General features: G+C 45.8%; 1 long non-coding RNA gene and 1 pseudogene across 1 annotated transcript; one reads left to right on the forward strand and one right to left on the reverse strand.

The window, feature by feature from the left end:
* The first annotated feature begins 10,357 nt into the window (after positions 1-10,357).
* LOC123160635 (uncharacterized) lies at positions 10,358-12,226 on the forward strand. The gene is made up of 2 exons (XR_006480276.1): positions 10,358-11,076; positions 11,865-12,226. It is a non-coding gene; the product is annotated as an uncharacterized lncRNA (long non-coding RNA).
* Positions 12,227-12,746: 520 nt separating this feature from the next.
* On the reverse strand, positions 12,747-17,483 carry LOC123155502 (G-type lectin S-receptor-like serine/threonine-protein kinase At2g19130; annotated as a pseudogene).
* Between the last annotated feature and the right edge of the window lie 1,447 nt (positions 17,484-18,930).

Genomic DNA, 18,930 nt, shown 5'->3' on the forward strand with positions numbered 1-18,930 from the left:
AGTGCTATGTACATGGCTTACGCTCATGTATTGCGTAAGAGTTGAAAAAAAGCTGAAGCGCGTTAAAAAGTATGAACCAATTGCTTGGCTCGTCATCGGGGTTGTGCATGATGGGAGTATTTTGTGTAATGAAAATGAAGCATGGCCTAATTATATGATTTTGTAGGGATAAGCTTTCTTTGGCTAAGCTATTTTGATAGGACATGATTATTTGTTAGTATGCTTTGAGTATTATTATTTTTATGTTTTATAAGCTTTTATCTTGAGTCATTTGGATCTGAACAATCATGCCACAATAAAGAAAATTACATTGAGAATTATGCTAGGTAGCATTCCACATCAAAAATTCTGTTTTTATCATTTACCTACCCGAGGACGAGCAGGAACTAAGCTTGGGGATGCTTGATACGTCTCCAACGTATCTATAATTTTTTATTGTTCCATGCTATTATATTACCTGTTTTGGATGTTTATGGGATTTACTTTACACTTTTATAACATTTTTGGGACTAAGCTACTAACCGGAGGCCCAGCCCGTATTGCTGTTTTTTTGCCTATTTCAGTATTTCGAAGAAAAGGAATATCAAATGGAGTCCAAACGGAATGAAACCTTCGGGAGCGATCTTTTTGGAGCAAACGCAATCCAGAGGACTTGGAGTGCAAGTCAAGAAGCAATCGAGGAGGCCACGAGGGTGGAGGGCGCGCCCCCCTGCTAGGCGCGCCCCCTGTCTCGTGGGCCCCTCGGGCATCCAGTGACATACTTCTCCCTCTTATATATACATACGTACCTCGAAAACATCAGAGGCGACCACGAAAAACTATTTGCACCACCGTAACCTTCTGTATCTGCGAGATCCCATCTTGGAGCCTTCGTCGGCGCTCTGCCGGAGGGGGAATCGACCATGGAGGGCTTCTACATCAACACCATAGCCTCTTTGATGAGTTGTGAGTAGTTTACCACAGACCTTCGGGTCCATAGTTATTAGCTAGATGGCTTCTTCTCTCTCTTTGGATCTCAATACCATGTTCTCCTTGATCTTCTTGGAGATCTATTCGATGTAACTCTTTTTGCGGTGTGTTTGTCGAGATTCGATGAATTGTGGGTTTATGATCAAGTTTATCTATGAGAAATATTTGAATCTCCTCTGAATTCTTTTATGTGTGATTAAGTTATCTTTGCAAGTCTCTTCGAATTATCAGTTTGGTTTGGCCTACTAGATTGATCTTTCTTGCAATGGGAGAAGTGCTTAGCTTTGGGTTCAATCTTGCGGTGTCCTTTCCCAGTGACAGCAGGGGCAGCAAGGCCCGTATTGTATTGTTGCCATCGAGGATAAAAAGATGGGGTTTATATCATATTGCATGAGTTTATCCCTCTACATCATGTCATCTTTCTTAATGCATTACTCCGTTCTTTATGAACTTAATACTCTAGATGTATGCTGGATAGCGGTCGACGTGTGGAGTAATAGTAGCAGATGTAGGCAGGAGTCGGTCTACTTGTCACGGACGTGATGCCTATATACATGATCATGCCTAGATAATCTCATAATTATTCTCTTTTCTATCAATTGCTCGACAGTAATTTATTCACCCACCGTAATATTTATGCTATCTTGAGAGAAGCCACTAGTGAAACCTATGGCCCCCGGGTCCATCTCTTATCATATAAGTTTGCTATTTACTTTTATTTGCATCTTTACTTTTCCGATCTATATCATAAAAATACCAAAAATATATTTATCTTATCACATTTATTTCTATCAGATCTCACTTCCGCAAGTGGTCGTGAAGGGATTGACAACCCCTTTATTGTGTTGGTTGTGAGTTCTTGTTTATTTGTGTAGGTGTGTGGTACTTGTGAGGAGTCTCCTACTGGATTGATACCTTGGTTCTCAAAAACTGAGGGAAATACTTACGCTACTATTGCTGCATCACCCTTTCCTCTTCAAGGAAAACCAACGCAAGCTCAAGACATAGCAACTCTCTCTCCTGCCCAAGAACGACGCCAGAGGACCTCGCCGGATCTCCATCTCCGGCCGCTCTCCTTGCTTTTCGACCGGTGGGATCGATCCCCACCTCGCCCTCTTGCCATGGAACCCGGTATCTCCCTTAGTCTTTCTCTCTTTGCCTCATTGTTTTGCTTCTAGGTTTTGGGAGATGCATGTGTAGTTCTTGAGATTTTTGGCTAAATCGTTGCAAGAGGAGAGTGTAGGAGAGTGCTCGTGCTGTAGAGATGCTATTTGGTGTATTGCAACTCTGTAATTCTGATCAAACGATCTTTTTTCCGGATGTTCCTAGATCCGCTCTTGCCAGATTCAAACCCGTGCGGTACTACCGCTCCTCTCGAGCGGTACTACCGCCCGCTCTGGTGACATCCGCCCAGTGCGGTACTACCGCTCCATTGGATTGGTACTATCGCCCGGCACGCGGAAGTAAAACATTACTTCCACTCTAGGCGCGGTACTACCGTGCCATCCCGGTGCAGTACTACCGCGTCTAGAGCAGTTGTAACTTTTTAGGTCCGCCTCATGGTGTGGTACTACCATTGACATATGAACTACCTTGTTGTGACTACCCAATCTCATTTCTACATGTTTCGTTTGTTTTGGCCTTGGTCTTTGCAATGACCCTTCTCGTTCTTCCCGTGTGTTTGTGTTGTGTGTCATAGGTGGTGGCTCCAATATCTGTCGCTCGAATCCCAGCCGCGACACGAGCTCCAAGCGGCTTCGCAATCAAGAAGCACCTGAGGGCTCCAATGCCCACAATGCAACATCAAGCACACTGCCAACAAACTCAAGGAGCCATCTATCGGCATGGATGAGATGCCTCTAGCCGAGTTCATCACTCGAAGGAGGATCAACCCTTATGTGAAGCCTCGTGAGAATGTCAGAGGGAATGATTTGTTCTGGACCAAGCAGCAAAATCTCATCTACCTCGATGTGATCAAGTCCAAGCAGAACATCTATGTTCCAGTTCAACGGATTGATATGAATCATCTGAAGAAGGACCGGGCATACTTTGGTGAGTCATTGGATTTGGTGGAGCAGTTTCGCATTGAAGAGTTTATCACGTTCCACATGGACTTTGACCCGGAGATCGTGGCTCAGTTCTTTGCTTCCGTCCACTTCCACATGGATGAGGAGCGGACTATGAGTTGGATGACCAATGGGAAGAGGATGTCTGCTAAGTGGAAGGAATTCATGGAGATGATGCACATTCGTGATGAGGGGCTCAGTGTGGCCGTTGGTGTCCGCCCTCATGGCAACCCAGAGTCCGCCAACAAGAACAAGCTTCAACCATTCCTTGTGGAGAAGAAGTTAGCCAATGGCAAGAAGTTTTGGGTGCTCAACCCTTTCCTTGACGTCATGCACCGGATCTTCCGCAACACTCTCTTTTCGCGCATTGGTGACAAGGACAAGGTGCATGCTTATCTCATGGATATGATGCTTCTTTGTGAGGAGGCGCGTCGTCAAGTTCCCCAACCACTTGACGTCTCTCATATCATGTGGGTTGAGCTCCGGTTTGCGGTATTCAATCGCAAAGTTCACATCTATGGACCATACCTGCACCTCTTGATCTCAAAGACTTGGGAGAAGCTCTTTCCGGGTGAAGAGTTTCTTGCTCCAAACTGGGTTCGCCATGAGCCTATCAAGCTTCATCAGAAGAACAAGTGGGCCAATACCACTGCCCGGGGTGAGTCTGAGGCTGCTAGGATGAATGTTGATGAGGACGAGTTTGAGGAGGAGGAGGCTGAGGACAGTTCTGCGGGGTACGCTCCTCCCTCTACTGAGCCCTCTTGGGCTAAGAGGCTAAAGGCAAAGATGAAGGCTCTGTTCTACATGCAGGCCAAGGGGCAGTACAAGACCCATGTTGCTTAGAAGGAGAGTCGCCAGCGCGACAAGAGGATCTTGAGGACGTTCGGCGAGCATGTGTCGAGCGGCTCAGAGAAGAATATCACTCCTGAGGCTGACTATATGGCGAAGCAGGGCTATCAGTGGACCGAGTCAGAGGAGGAGTCCATCCCCGCTGCCGAGACCGATGAGGAGATTGTTGGGTGATCACTACAGAGGGAGCTACCACCTGTGTTGTAGGTGTCCTCTCTGCCTTTTTGGTGTCTCGATGCCAAAGGGGGAGAGAGTGTAGGATTTGCGAGTCGTGTCTCTTTGTTTTCATTTCGTTGGACCTTCGTTCGTTGCTTTGGTTTGTTGGTTTGCGGTTGTGTTCATGTGAGACCCGGAGACTATCATATGGTGTGAGACATATGCACTCAAGCTTATATTTTTGTCTATTATGCTTAGTAGATTGTGAGCTTATGCTATCTTGTGCCCTTTGCTTTATGCTCATATACTTTACCTTCCCTCTATGCTTAGTGTCATTTATATTGTTGCAAGGATTGCCCTATCTATAAAATATAGGGGGAGTGTTGATCCTAGTATGTGTGTCGTGCAGTCCAAAGCATATCTATAGAGTTCACACATCTAGGGGGAGCCTGTCTATATTTTATAGATGTTGGGTTTGCTTATGTTCGTTTTTATATCCTTATGTGCAAATCTTATATTGTCAGCAATCCACCAAAAGGGGGAGATTGTAAGGGCACATTTCTCCCTATGTGGTTTTGGTGATTGATGATAATGCATTTGCGGACTAATCGTGTGCATTAAGCATTCCAGATATCTCATTTCTAGGCACAAGATGATTCGGTGCCCCTCGGAGCCTAGTGAAGACGACGTTTCTCTAGGTTTCTTTTTGGTGGATTTGAGTCGTAGGAAAGCTCTACTATTAAGAAGGGGTCCGCTTCGGAAAGGTTAGGGTGGAATTAACACGTACACGTCTGTTCCTTTGCACCATCTTTCCTTTGCTTCTTTGGAGCACCGTTCGTTTATCCATGTGTTTACAAAATGAAGGCCTCCAAGTGCTATAGTTCTGTGGCGTGCAGTAGTACTGCTCAAGGGAGAAGCAGTACCCCAGTGGCCCACGGTAGTACCAGCCAGGGAAGCAGTAGTACCGCACTATGCGGTAGTACCGCTCCTCAGGAGCGGTAGTACCGTGGCCTCTAGCCCAGAACACTGACGTGCGCGGAAGTAATTTTTTACGTTCGCGCCCTACGCGATAGTACTGCTCCCAACGTGCGGTAGTACCGTGCCGGATTTTTTGAAGGAAATATGCCCTAGAGGCAATAATAAAGTTATTATTTGTTTCCTTAATTCATGATAAATGTTTATTATTCATGCTAGAATTGTATTAACCGGAAACTTAGTACATGTGTGAATACATAGAAAAAACATATAGTCCCTAGTATGCCTCTACTAGACTAGCTCGTTAATAAAAGATGGTTATGTTTCCTAACCATAGAAATGTGTTGTCATTTGATGAACGGGATCACATCATTAGGAGAATGATGTAATGGACATGATCCATCCGTTAGCGATCCATTTATGGACTGCTGCAAGCCTCTTGGAGTTGGAATAAACGCTTTGATAGTGTGATCAAAGCATATGGTTTTATAGAGACTTTTGGAGAAGCCTGTATTTACAAGAAAGTGAGTGGGAGCTATGTAGCATTTCTAATCTTATATGTAGATGACATATTGTTGATTGGAAATGATATAGAATTTCTGGATATCATAAAGGGATACCTGAATAAGAGTTTTTCTATGAAAAACCTTGGAGAAGCTGCTTACATATTGGGCATCAAGATCTATAGAGATAGATCAAGACACTTAACTGGACTTCCACAAAGCACATACCTTGATAAAGTTTTGAAGAAGTTCAAAATGGATCAGTCAAAGAAAGGGTTCTTGCATGTGTTACAAGGTGTGCAGTTGAGTCAGACTCAAAGCCCGACCACCGTAGAAGATAGAGAGAAAACGAAAGTCATTCCCTATGCTTCAACCATAGGTTCTATCATGTATGCAATGTTATGTACCAGACCTGATGTATGTCTTGCTATAAGCATAGCAGAGAGGTACCAAAGTAATCCCGGAGTGGAGCACTGGACAGCGGTCAAGAACATCCTGAAATACCTGGAAAGGACTAAGGATATGTTTCTCGTTTATGGAGGTGAAAAAGAGCTCGTCGTAAACGGTTACGTCGATGCAAGCTTTGACACTGATCCGGATGACTCTAAGTCACAAATCGGATACATATTTTTATTGAATGTAGGAGCTGTCAGTTGGTGTAGTTCCAAGCAGAGCGTCGTGGCAGGATCTACGTGTCAAGCGGAGTACATTGCTGCTTCGGAAGCAGCGAATGAAGGAGTTCATATCCGACCTAGTGCATCGGGTCTAATGAAAATCTTTTGTGACAATACTGGTGCAATTGCCTTGGCAAAGGAATCCAGATTTCACAAGAGAACCAAGCACATCAAGAGATGCTTCAATTCCATCCGACATCAAGTGTCGGAAGGGGACATAGAGATTTGCAAGATACACATGGATCTGAATGTTGCAGACCCGTTGACTAAGTCTCTCTCATGAGCAAAACATGATCAGCACCAAAGCTCCTTGGGTGTTAGAATCATTACTATGTAATCTAAATTATTGACTCTAGTGCAAGTGGGAGACTAAAGGAAATATGCCCTAGAGGAAATAATAAAGTTATTACTTATTTCCTTAATTCATGATAAATGTTTATTATTCATGCTAGAATTGTATTAACCGGAAACTTAGTACATGTGTGAATACATAGACAAAACATATAGTCTCTAGTATGCCTCTACTAGACTAGCTCGTTAATCAAAGATGTTTCTGTTTCCTAACCATAGACATGTGTTGTCATTTGATGAACGGGATCACATCATTAGGAGAATGATGTTATGGACATGACCCATCCGTTAGTTTAGCATTTTGATCGTGTTAGTTTCATTGCTACTGCTTTCTTCATAACTTATACAAGTTCCTCGGACTATGAGATTATGCAACTCCTGAATACCGGAGGAACACTTTGTGTGATACCAAACGTCACAATGTAAAAGGGTGATTATAAAGGTGCTCTACAGGTGTCTCCAAAGGTGTTCGTTGGGTTGGCATAGAACGAGATTAGGATTTGTCACTCCGTGTTTTGGAGAGGCATCTCTGGGCCCTCTCGGTAATACTCATCACTATAAGCCTTGCAAGCATTGTGACTAATGAGTTAGTTGCGAGATGAAGTATTACGGAACGAGTAAAGCGACTTGTCTATAACGAGATTGAACTAGGTATTGAGATACCGACGATCGAATCTCGGGCAAGTAACATACCGATGACAAAGGGAACAAAATATTATGCGGTTTGACCGATAAAGATCTTCGTAAAATATGTAGGAACCAATATGAGCATCCAAGTTACGCTATTGGTTACATAAAGATTGATATATTGGATGACTATATTCGACACCGGAAGTGTTCCGAATAAGTTTCGGATGAAACCGGAGTACCGGACCCCCGGGAAGCTATTGGGCCTCATGGGCGTTAGTGGAGAAGAGAGAAGGCAACCAAGAGGTGGCGCGCGACCCCCTTGCCCCAGTTCGAATTGGAAAAGGGGAAGGGGCGGCGCCCCCCCTCTCCTTCCTTCTCTTCACCTCCTCCTTCCCCCTCTTCTCCTTCTTGGACTGGGAAAGGTGGGAAACCTACTCCTACTAGGAGTAGGAGTCCTCCCCCTTGGCGCACCCCTTGTTGGCCGTCGGCCTCCTCCTCCCCTCCTTTATATACGGGGGAAGGGGGCACCCAAAAGACACACAAGTTGATAATTGTTTTAGCCATGTGCGGTGCCCCCCTCCATAGTTACACACCTCGGTCATATCATCGTAGTGCTTAGGCGAAGCCCTGTGCCGTTAACTTCATCATCACCGTCACCACACCGTCGTGCTGACGAAACTCTCCCTCGGCCTCAACTGGATCAACAGTACGAGGGACGTCCCCGAGCTGAACGTGTGCTGAACGCGGATGCGCCATACGTTCGGTGCTTGGATCGGTTGGATCACGAAGACGTTCGACTACATCAATAGCGTTAACTAAACGCTTCCGCTTTCGGTCTACGATGGTACATGGACACACTCTCCCCTCTCGTTGCTATGCATCACATAGATAGATCTTGCATGATCGTAGGATTATTTTTTTGAAATTGCCGCGTTCCCCAACATTTTTGCACAGACTGAAACTCAGCGAAAGTAGCCATGGATGTAATTTTATTAGTCCGTGCCTTCCCAGCCTAGTCGAACCCTGCCTTGCGGTAGTACCACAAGGACGCGCGGTAGTACCGCTCCGACGGTTCTACCGCTCGTTGCTTTAATGCAACAGGGCCTCGTCTGGTCTCTGCCACGGGAGCGGTAGTACCGCAAGGCCTTGCGGTAGTACGGCAAGTGTCTACGGTAGTACCGCAGGTCGCGGGCTGATGAAGTGGGTAACGGTTGGATCTTTTCCCCCACTATATAAAGGTGGTCTTCTTCTCCAAGTTGTCTACCTCTTCCCTCCCCAAGCTCCATTGTTGCTCAAAGCTCCATTTTCACCCGATCTCTCTCCCTAGCCAATCAAACTTGTTGATTTTCTAGGGATTGGTTGAGAAGGCCCCGATCTATACTTCCACTAAGAGAAATTTGATTCCCCCACTAATCCCTTGCGGATCTTGTTACTCTTGGGTGTTTGAGCATCCTGGATGGTTGATGTCACCTCGGAGCCATATTCCATCGTGGTGAAGCTTCGTGTGTCGTTGGGAGCCTCCAATTAGTTGTGGAGATAGCCCCAACCTTGTTTGTAAAGGTTCGGTCGCCGCCTTCAAGGGCACCAATAGTGGAATCATGGCATCTCGCATTGGGTGAGGGCGTGAGGAGAATACGGTGACCCTAGTGGCTTCTTGGGGAGCATTGTGCCTCCACACCGCTCCAACAGAGACGTACTTCCTCTCAAAGGGAAGGAACTTCGGTAACACATCCTCGTCTCCACCGACTCCACTCTTGGTTATCTCTCACCTTTACTTGTGCAAGCTTATATTGTGTTGTATCCTTTGCTTGCTTGTGTGCTTGTTGTTTTTGCATCATATAGGTTGTTCACCTTATTGCACAGCTAGACAACCTACTTTGATGCTAAGTTTAATTTGGTCAAGAAAAGCTAAAAATTGTTAGTTGCCTATTCACCCCCGCTCTAGTCAACTATATCGATCCTTTCAGCTGTCTTCCTCTTCCCCGTGATTATTTCCTCCGTTCTCTTTCATTCCTCTGCTTGTTGATGCTGCAAAGCCGTCGGCGTATATAAATTGATGGCCAATGCTGGGATTGGTTGCAAAGAATCGAGGTGGGACTATTTATTTTGATAACAAACCGTGTTTCGTAGCACAAGCTTACCAGCTCAGTTGGCCACAACCTTCGAGATGGAGGGCCTCTTGCGTGACTCAGTGGCACATAAGAAAAGGCCCAATAGTGGAACAACGTGGCTCAATATAGGTGAGGCACGTGCATTGCGAAAGACCGAGCGAGGCAGAAACTCTACGAGCGTGGGTTGAAATTAGTACCACCTCGTGTATATGTTTTAAAGCATAAATTCACGAGAAGAAGCGTATTGTGACGGTGAACCCATAGAGTCAATCTGTGCTTTATTATTAGGGAAAAACTAGTACAAATTATTTGAAAAATACGAAAAAAGAAAGAAAAAAAATCCTGATTTCAAAAGCTCATGGTTTTTGAGAAAAAGAGTTCAAAATTTTAAAAAGTTCATATATTTTGAAAACATGTTCACATTTTTTTAAAGTTCATCAATTTTTAAAAAAATCATAAAATTGAAAAAAGTTCAGCGAATTTGGGAAAATGTTAATCAAATTTTAAAGAGAGTTCATCAACTTTTTTAAAAAGTTCTCGGTTTTGAAAAAAGTTCATCAATTTAAAATAAGTTCATCGATTTTGAAAAAAGTTCAAAAACTTATAAAAAAGTTCACCGGTTTTGAAAAAAGTTCATTGAATTTGAAAAGTCCGTGAATTTTAAAAACAAGTCATGAGATTCGATTTTCTTTTCGAGTACATGAATTTAAGATAACTTCACAATTTTTATTAAAAAGGAAAAGAAAATAAAAAAAGAAAGAGAAAAGAAAAAAAACAGAAGAAAACCGGCAAAAGACAACAGGGAAAAAAGAACCCTGTTTTCTCCCTTTTTCGCATAGATTTTAGGCGTTAGTTCGACTTCTTCCCCCGTTCCATGGCGATTCTGGCGGCCATGTGCGCTCTCATTCGAGATTTCTGCTCCATCCCCCCCCCCCCCCTGTGTAGGTTGGTTTGTGTCTGACCGGTGGTGAGTGTTGGCCGGGGTGAAAACCTGTTCTATCTTCGGATGGACCGGCGGCGGCGAAGCTCGTTCCCTTCTTGAAGGCGTCGTCGCGGCCATCATTGCCCGTCAATGTTGCTCCAGGGGAAACTCTAACCCTCAGGTTGGGCGGTGGCGGCGCTCCGGTGTCGTATCCTTCCTGAAGGCGCCTCCTTGGAGCCCACGGTTGGTCGTATGCGGCTTCATCTCTTCGCGGTGGCATGTTCACGGCTGAGGACCCCGGTTGCTCTTGTGGTGCTTGGGGTGGGGTTGCTGCGCTCAGCGCCTATGTATCCTGCCTTGGGCGTGTGCGTGTGTTGTGGTGACGTGCTTTTATACCGGATTGTGGATGATCGTTGCTTTATATATAAAGCGGGGCGAAAGCCTTTTTCAGTAAAAACATTTTCCTGCATTAGCAAAAAATGATGGAGAGCGTGCAGTGCAGTTTTATTGAAGATTCATATGTTTCAACTGCAGTTTTATTTGTTTTTGATCTGTAGTATTCATGTATTTGTCTGTACATCCCCATACTATTTTTCCATAGACTTTATGTATGTTGGGTAGTACTAGCCTGCTCCTTAGGCGGTTTTCCTTTTATACACTGACCTTGAAGGGTTTATACTGTGTATGTGTCACTGTAAATAGCTTGATGCGTCACTGTAAATACCTTGATGCATGTATGTATGTCGGGCAATACTGTTTTTCTAGTTTGTTCCTTAGGTTGTTATTCCTTTTCTAGAGTGAGCTTATAGGCTTCACTGTGCAGGTATGTTTGTATGATTGGTATTACCGAATTTAAAGGCCGGTTCCTAGGTTAGTATTGTTGCTTTTCCTTTTTACAGTGATCTTAAAGGCAATTTACTGTCTATACACAACTGTTGGTAGTATGATGGATGTATGTATGTTGGGAAAAATGATTTGTCCAGCCTACTTCTCAGGTTGGATTGTAGATGTGTTTTATAGTTGAAACCTTAGTTTTTTATGCATGTATGTATGTTAGGGAAGACCATTTTCCCAACCTACTTCTTACTTGGTTTGCATGCATACATGTGTTGGGTAATACCAAATTTTTAGGCTGGTTCTTAGCTTAGTATTTCTTTTGCTTTTTACAGTGAGATTTAAGGCAATTTACTGTATACATGCGACTGTAAGTTCGTATGATGCATGTATGTATATAGGGAAAAAACATTTTTACCAGCCTACTTCTAAGGTTGGATACTTGTATTGTAGATGTGCTCTTACAGTTGGTATGTAGGTGAGTTACAATTGTTATATTCCTGTAAATCATGTGTTTTTTACAGTTAAAACCTGAGCTTCTGATGCCTATTTTTGTTATTTTCCTGTTGTTCACTGATGTTACAGTTTGCTGCTTCTGACATGTTAACTACTTCATGAGTTATTTACTGCTCTCTACTTTTTCTATGTAAATGCCAACAAATGATGAATTTACAGTAGCAAAAGAGTGGAGTTACAGTGTGTTGTTTTTGTAATCTGTTCAATTTCTACTTGGAAGTCACTATATATCTAGTTTGCTGTGGTGTGCAGTAGTCACTGAATTTTTACAGTCCCTAAATCTCCGAATTCCTGTTTTCCTATGTCAGATCTTTCTTTATGATGGAGCATTTGTGTTGTTCTTGGGGGTAGAAGTGTTCCAGGTGTGAAGAGAATAACAAGGGATCGATCAGATGTGAATGGGATGCAGTGATTCTGTGAGCAACTACCAGATTTGCCCCATGTTCAGGTGCAAAGGGGCCTCAGATGCAACGGTCAGGTTTAGTGCATCTATTACACTGTTACATTTTTTACTGAAACTATTTTGGTTTCAGTCGTTTTTTGGTCTCGTGATATAAATTCACATACATTCATTTTTTCTGTTGTTTCTTTTGTCGTACATACATATATACATACGCCTGTCACGTTGTTACTAGATGAAAAAATTGATTGAAGTCCAATTTTTTTTCCAGTCGACTGTAATATAGACACTCTCTAAATAAAAGTAGCATTCTAATAAAATAGCTAGCATGTAGGCGCACAGGTTGATGACTAGTTTATAAGTAATGATATTTGTGAGTTCAGATAGCCTTCAACATTTATCATTTAATTGTTGTACTTGTGTCTTTTTTTATTAATAGTTGTATTTTTTGTTTTCTCAATTTATTCACTAAGTGAGTTAGTATTGCCGTACAATATCAAATGCACTATAAGATGCAAGAAATTAATTAATTATCATATCATTCTAGATTTTATAATCCTTGAGCTATTAGGCCTTGTACAATGGAAGGTGCTTAGGGGAGGTGCTTAGAGAAATAAACCAGGCTTTTCTTAAGCACCGGTGCTTATTTGTACAGGATAGACGCTTAACTAAGCGTCTCTCCTGTAGAAATAGGCACCGGTGCTTCAGAAAAACCCGGTTTATTTTTCTAAGCATCTCTCTAAGCACCTCCCATTGTACAAGGCCTTACACGCTCCAAACGAGAACCATAAAATTTGCTGAAGTAAATAAAATAGAGATCAAATGAACTATAAGATGCAGGAAACAAATTATTTATAATATTATATGACCTTTGAGCTATTACACGTCCAAATGAGAACCATAAAATTTACTGAAGCAAATAAAGGTAGCGTACACAATACAAATAGTTAGAATTATTACATCAAAGTGACATCAGAGCATTATGTTGTTATAGCCGCAAGCAGTCTTGGCATTGGAGGCATATCAAGCTCCATTAGACCCTCAAGAACTCTGACCACTTCACCCATTGTTGGCCGCTCCAGCTCATTATCCTGGATACACCAACATGCTACATTGCAAACTCTTTCAACCTCATCCAAGTTAAAGTCACCATGTAATTCTGGATCTACCAAGCTCTGCACATCTCCCTCATGAAGCTTGTTGATGGCTCGCACAGGGAAAAAAGCGACATGGTCGATGCTGCTAGTGTGCACAACAGAAGCATTCCTTCTTCCCGATATGATTTCTATCAGTACCATGCCAAAGCTGTAAACATCGATTTTAGATGTAATAGCAACCCCGCTAAGCCACTCTGGGGCAAGATACCCTGTAGTTCCCCTGAATGTAGTTAGAACCCGGCTAAAATCCCTTCCTATGACCGATGCCAACCCAAAGTCTGCAATTTTAGGGACAAACGATTCATTGAGAAGTACATTTTCAGGCTTGATATCACAGTGGATGATGCATTCGCGGCAACTCTGGTGCAGGTAGGACAATCCTCTAGCAACTCCGATGGCTATCTGATATCTGGTGCTCCAGTTGAGGACTGTACCATTGCTTTGGAACAGATGGGAATCAAGAGAACCATTGCACACGTGTTCATATACAAGCAGCCTCTTATCACCATGACAACAGAAACCAACCAATTTGACCAGGTTGATGTGCTGGATCAGTCCAAGTGCACTTACCTCTGCCCTGAATTGCTTCTCTCCCTGACGTGCACCTTCAAGCCTTTTCACTGCTACACTAGTCAGCTCACTTAAAACTCCCTTAAATACTGTCCCAAAACCTCCTGCTCCTAGCTTCACTGAGAAATTCTTTGTAGCACGGCCCAAATCGGCATATCTAAAGGCAACAACTCCAACACTACCTTGATTGGTGGCCGGTGATGACATACCACACCAGTTGAATCTGTTCCTTAAGATCACAAGTAGCAGCATGATCATCAGCAACCCAAAACCGATAACGCTTGCAGCAATAACAACTCGAGCTGCTGGTTTTCTTTTACTATCTCTTGTTGAACTCGGAACATCTCCCGCAGCAAGGCGAATGTACAGAGTATATTCAGAGCTGATCTCGATGCCATCATCCTTGTTTACACTGAACAACTCCCCATGCCAAACAGAGCATTTGCTGTCATGGTAGGAGTAAGCAGTGCAGGAGCAGTTGCTGAGGCAGGCTCATTCGCATTCGCTCCGAGTTGCAGGAGCATGCTGTAAACTCTGGGGGCCATAGGGCAATGCCACACGAGCTATGGGGTGGAACACGTCTGTGGAACTTCTGTTGCCATTGCAATCCAGCGGAGTGTTTCTGGAGCACCCTTCTGTCCGGTCACCGAGCTCCCAATCCTGAGGCGACGTTCTGGAGAAGCTCTCCATGCACTCGCATGGCGGGTGCGAGCTGCCGGTGCAGACAGTGAACGGTCCGCAGGCGGCGTATGGGGTGCAGGGATCAGCTGGGTTGACGTAGATGCTATGCCATGCCTGGTTGTCTTGCGACCACACGTTCAGCCTGGCCTGACCAAACACGTCCATGAAGAGGAACGAAGAGATCTCATCTGGTGAGGTGTACATGTAGTACTCCTCCTCCCTGTTGTTGACGTATTCTGGGACGACCATGCTGGTCTGTGGGCTCATTTGCAGCAGCTTCGTGATTGCTGGGATCTGCATCGACGAGTGGTCGTCAGGCGACCACCACCAGTACACTTCGGAAGGGTAGCCTCGACGCCTGGCGGTCACCATCCTTGTGCCATTGGTTACCAGTCCCACGCTGAAGGAGCCGAGGCCCGGATCAATCCGGCTCTTCCACGAGATGCCGAGACGGTTCAGGCTGGTGACCTTGTTCCAGCCGATCTTGGCGCCTGGGAGCAGGACGTCGGTTGGGTCGTCGAAGCTCTGCCACAGCACCTCGCTTGACAGGCTTTCTATGACGAGGTTCCCACTGCCCAAAAGGATGGCCCTCGTGTTGCTGGTGTTGGTTCTAGTATTGGAGATGTTGGTGTTGGTTCTAGTATTGGTGATGTTGGTGGACCAGACAACGGATTGGATGGCGTTGTTTAAGACGACAAGGTTGCCATCTTCTGAGATTTGAAGCTGTGTTGCTCTCAGATCGGGTCCGGCGATTGGCGTCTCCCGGTTGGCGACCCAGACGGGAGTGATAACATGGATCTTGCTGAACCATATGGCAAGGTACCAATGTGGAGAGGTGGATGACTTGCTGGTGTTGCCGGCACCGGGCTGGAAGAAGCCAAGCGTGAACTTGCCATTGCTGGAGACGAGCTTGTCGCCGACGGCAAATGTCTGGCCTGGCACGAGCGTATCGTCTTTTGTGGCTATGCTAGGAGGAATAGTGTGCATGGAAAGGAGGCCGAGGAACATGTGGAGTGTAGCCATGGCAGCTTTGCATGTATGTCTGCTTGCCCTCCCTCGACCCTGCCATTTAACGAAGGAGGCCTAGGAGAGTAGAGGAGATAGAGAGAGCGGACGTCCTGGACGCAGCGGGATCTGGACGACAATGGTTGGCCTGATCGAGGTGATGCACGTATTAAAAAGTGCTGGGAATGGCAAAGACAGCATATATCATTATATATAGATGAATACCGTGGCCACATGGCTGACACAAGGACCTTGTTTCATCTACAGCGCGGTGGGGGTGTGCCTTTCTGCATTCAACGGCCAATTTTGGCGTTTTGACCTTTTTGCGAAGCTTAAGCCGAATTTAATCCCGGTCTCAAATTTTTTTGGGATCTGACCATTTTCCCATCGCCGAGGTTGATGATGGTAGGGTATAACTGCCTACCGTCATAGCCCTTGGCGGTAGGATTCGACTGAGCTGTGACGTCTGTTTGACATGGAAAATACCCTATCACCAAGGTCTTTCTGCGTACATGCGTTATTGTAAAAATAAAATTACTAGGCTCCAAAGCTCTGACCATGAAGCAGGGGGCCTGCAGAGCTGCTAAAAGGGCGCTCCGCCGGCTCCGCTCCGCGGAGAGCGGCCGAACATGCGCTTAGGTGCTACGAGCCCTTATATATGCTTTCATGATATCAACCTAAAAAATTTCAAATTTAAACTTGTCAAGAATTTCTGAAAAAAATCATGGATGTACATGACATGTATGTCGACAACCCCTAAAATAATCTGATCCAAATTCGACATATACATAGAGAAAGAAAAAAGACAAATCCATCATGAATAGTGTCAAAAGAAGACAAAAGCAAAAATGACATTATTCACATCTGAATTTGTCTTTTTATTTACTCTATGTGTATGTTAAATTTTGAGCTGAATATTTTAGGGGTTGTCGACATATATGTCATGAACATTCATGATTTTTTTCAGAATTTTTTTGATAAGTTTGAATTTAATTCTTTTAAGTTGATAGTGGTATCACCTGATATTTTCCGGCAAACTGAAAGCCAGCGCCCCACTATACTCCTAACTTTTTTTTTGATCTGCCCACTGTACTCTAACTAGCACGCCATCCTTATGTGAATCGCGAAGGACCGCGCCGTCGATGCCGCGTGTGCACATGCCGCTGCGTCTAGGGATGCACTTCTCCGGAGATAGGTTGAAGACAACGAGAGGGAAGACAATGCAGACGAATATGCGACGACGACGCTGCTTGCATGCGGGCTCAAGTTCGTCCAGTTGCTGATCACGACAAATAGTGCAGACTTTTTTTCTTGACAAATAATGCAGACTTGGCGAGACCTAGGACCTATAGGACATGCAGTGAAGAATGGGTCCTGGGTGTTCACACTGGCGAACCATTCTATATGAATTTTGATTTTGCTAACCACATGTCGACTTTTTTTTTTCTCGAATACTAACCACATGTCGACTGACAAAATACTGTCTCAGTAGACTACAGAGTATGCCAGCTGCTTAGCAGGCCCATAAGCAAGGAATCTATGTAACATGACCGCTAGCAAGAGTCTCCAAACAATGCTTGCTTGGGCCATGTGCCTGTGTCCTGTAGCGTCAAGTGCTCTGCATGCCCACGCACTTAAAAATAATGTAGCAAGTAAGCAAAACAACGACTTGTTCTGCACATGATGGGTCCCATATATTTCAGTGCTTTAAGGCTTTCAGACGGCCATCTCACGCACTCAGAGCAACTCCAACGCGCCGAACCATTTCGCCTGCATGTGTCTGTTTGGATCGTCGTCGACACAAAAGTCAGCCCAACGCGTCGAAGATTTTAAGACGGCCATCTCACGCACTTAGAGCAACTAGCGTGCCGACTCATTTCGCCTGCGCGTGTCTGTTTAGGTCGTCGTCGACACAAAAGCCAGCCCAACGCGTCGATTCAAATGGACGCGTGTCCGCTTTTCGTCCGCCTACAACTCATTCCTGGCCCAAGTTTGAGCCTGATTTGTGTCAGCGCGAACATGAAACGGACGCGCATGACACGCGCCTACTCCCCCTGGCCTGCCAGCCGGTGGCACAGCGACCACCATTTCCCTCCACTTTCCCTCCACTTACCCAAAACCCTCCCGCCCGCTCGCGCTCCCGATCGCTCACCATGGTCGATGCACCGCAGCGCCGCCCAAGAAGCTGACGCCCGAGGAGCGGGTTGTGCAGTCGGCCTAGAGGAAGGGCCGGAGGCACGCGCAGGACGCAAGGGACGAAGCAGCGGCCGTCGCTGCCCTCTCCGCTGTCGCACAGCAGGAGGAAACCAATGCCTGAGTCACCACGGCAACGAGGGAGGCCCTGATCTACCTAGGGTTAAACCCTGACCAGCACGGGCTCGTCAGCGGCACCATGGCCGCGGCCAGCAGGGGCTCGTCGGCATTTCCTCGGATGGTGCTGCCAGAGTCGCCGCACGCGTCTGCCACGCAGCCGATTCCCGTCTTCCACGTCTATCTGCAAGCCTCCCGCTTCTCCAGCGAATGCTCGTCGGAGGTGAACTTGGTGGCGCTGTCCACGCCCGCGCACGCACATGTGGCCATCAACCTCAACGCCACGCTGGTGGCCGGTGCATCATCCTCTGGAGGGGCGAGGAAACGCCCGCGGGGGATACCAGCTGACATGCTCCCCGGCTCATGCAACTAGTTCGACAGAATGCCGGCGGCCGGTGACGATAAAACGGCCAACCGTTTCATCATCGAGAACATCATCTTCGAAGACAATGTGGCGGCCGCTGCCTTCATTGGCGGTGCCATGGTGGCTGCCTACGTTCTCGAGGAGACCCAAAGCCAAGACGGCCGAGTGCCATTCATGCCGGCGACATATGATCAAGCTGGCATGGATGACACCTTCATGCAAGATCGGGCCGGCATGGGCAGCACCTTCCCGCTCGAGCACGAGTTTCCGGAGGACTACAACCTCGAGGAAGAGGATTAAATGAACATCAACGGGGAGCCTTTGTTCGAGGACGAGCTCGCCAACCAAGCCGGCACGAAGCCGAAGAGCAAAAGCAAGCGGACGAAGGCATACATGCCATCCGAGGACAAACTCCTTTCTGAGTGTTGGAGGGACATTGGGCAGGACCCCAAGGTCGGCGCCGAACAAAAGGCATCAACCTTTTGGCTTCGTGTTCATCGTGAGTACCATGAACGCAAGAAGTTTGCGTCGTATCATATGCAAAGCAAGCGTGGCTGGGTGTCCCTCTCGAAGCGATGGAGGGTGATACAACAAGAGTGCAACAAATTTTGTGCCACCCTTGAGACCACCAAGGCACGCCCGTGAGCGGCATAGGCATGAAAGATATAGTATACATGCGCCCTCTTTGTATCCGTTTCCATGCTTGCATGTCCATTTGCCCATATGCTTGCATGCTATTCATTTGTAGGCATTGAAGGCCCAACATGAGGGCAAGTCCTTCAACCTCTCCCATTGTTGGATGGTCATCAACGGGGAGGAGAAGTTCAAGGCGCAATATGCCACCACCAAGGTGCGTGGGGTGGGGTGGGGGGGGGAGGAAGACGTAG

The sequence above is a fragment of the Triticum aestivum genome, chromosome 7B (assembly GCF_018294505.1).
Source record: "Triticum aestivum cultivar Chinese Spring chromosome 7B, IWGSC CS RefSeq v2.1, whole genome shotgun sequence".
NCBI classification, from domain to species: domain Eukaryota; kingdom Viridiplantae; phylum Streptophyta; class Magnoliopsida; order Poales; family Poaceae; genus Triticum; species Triticum aestivum.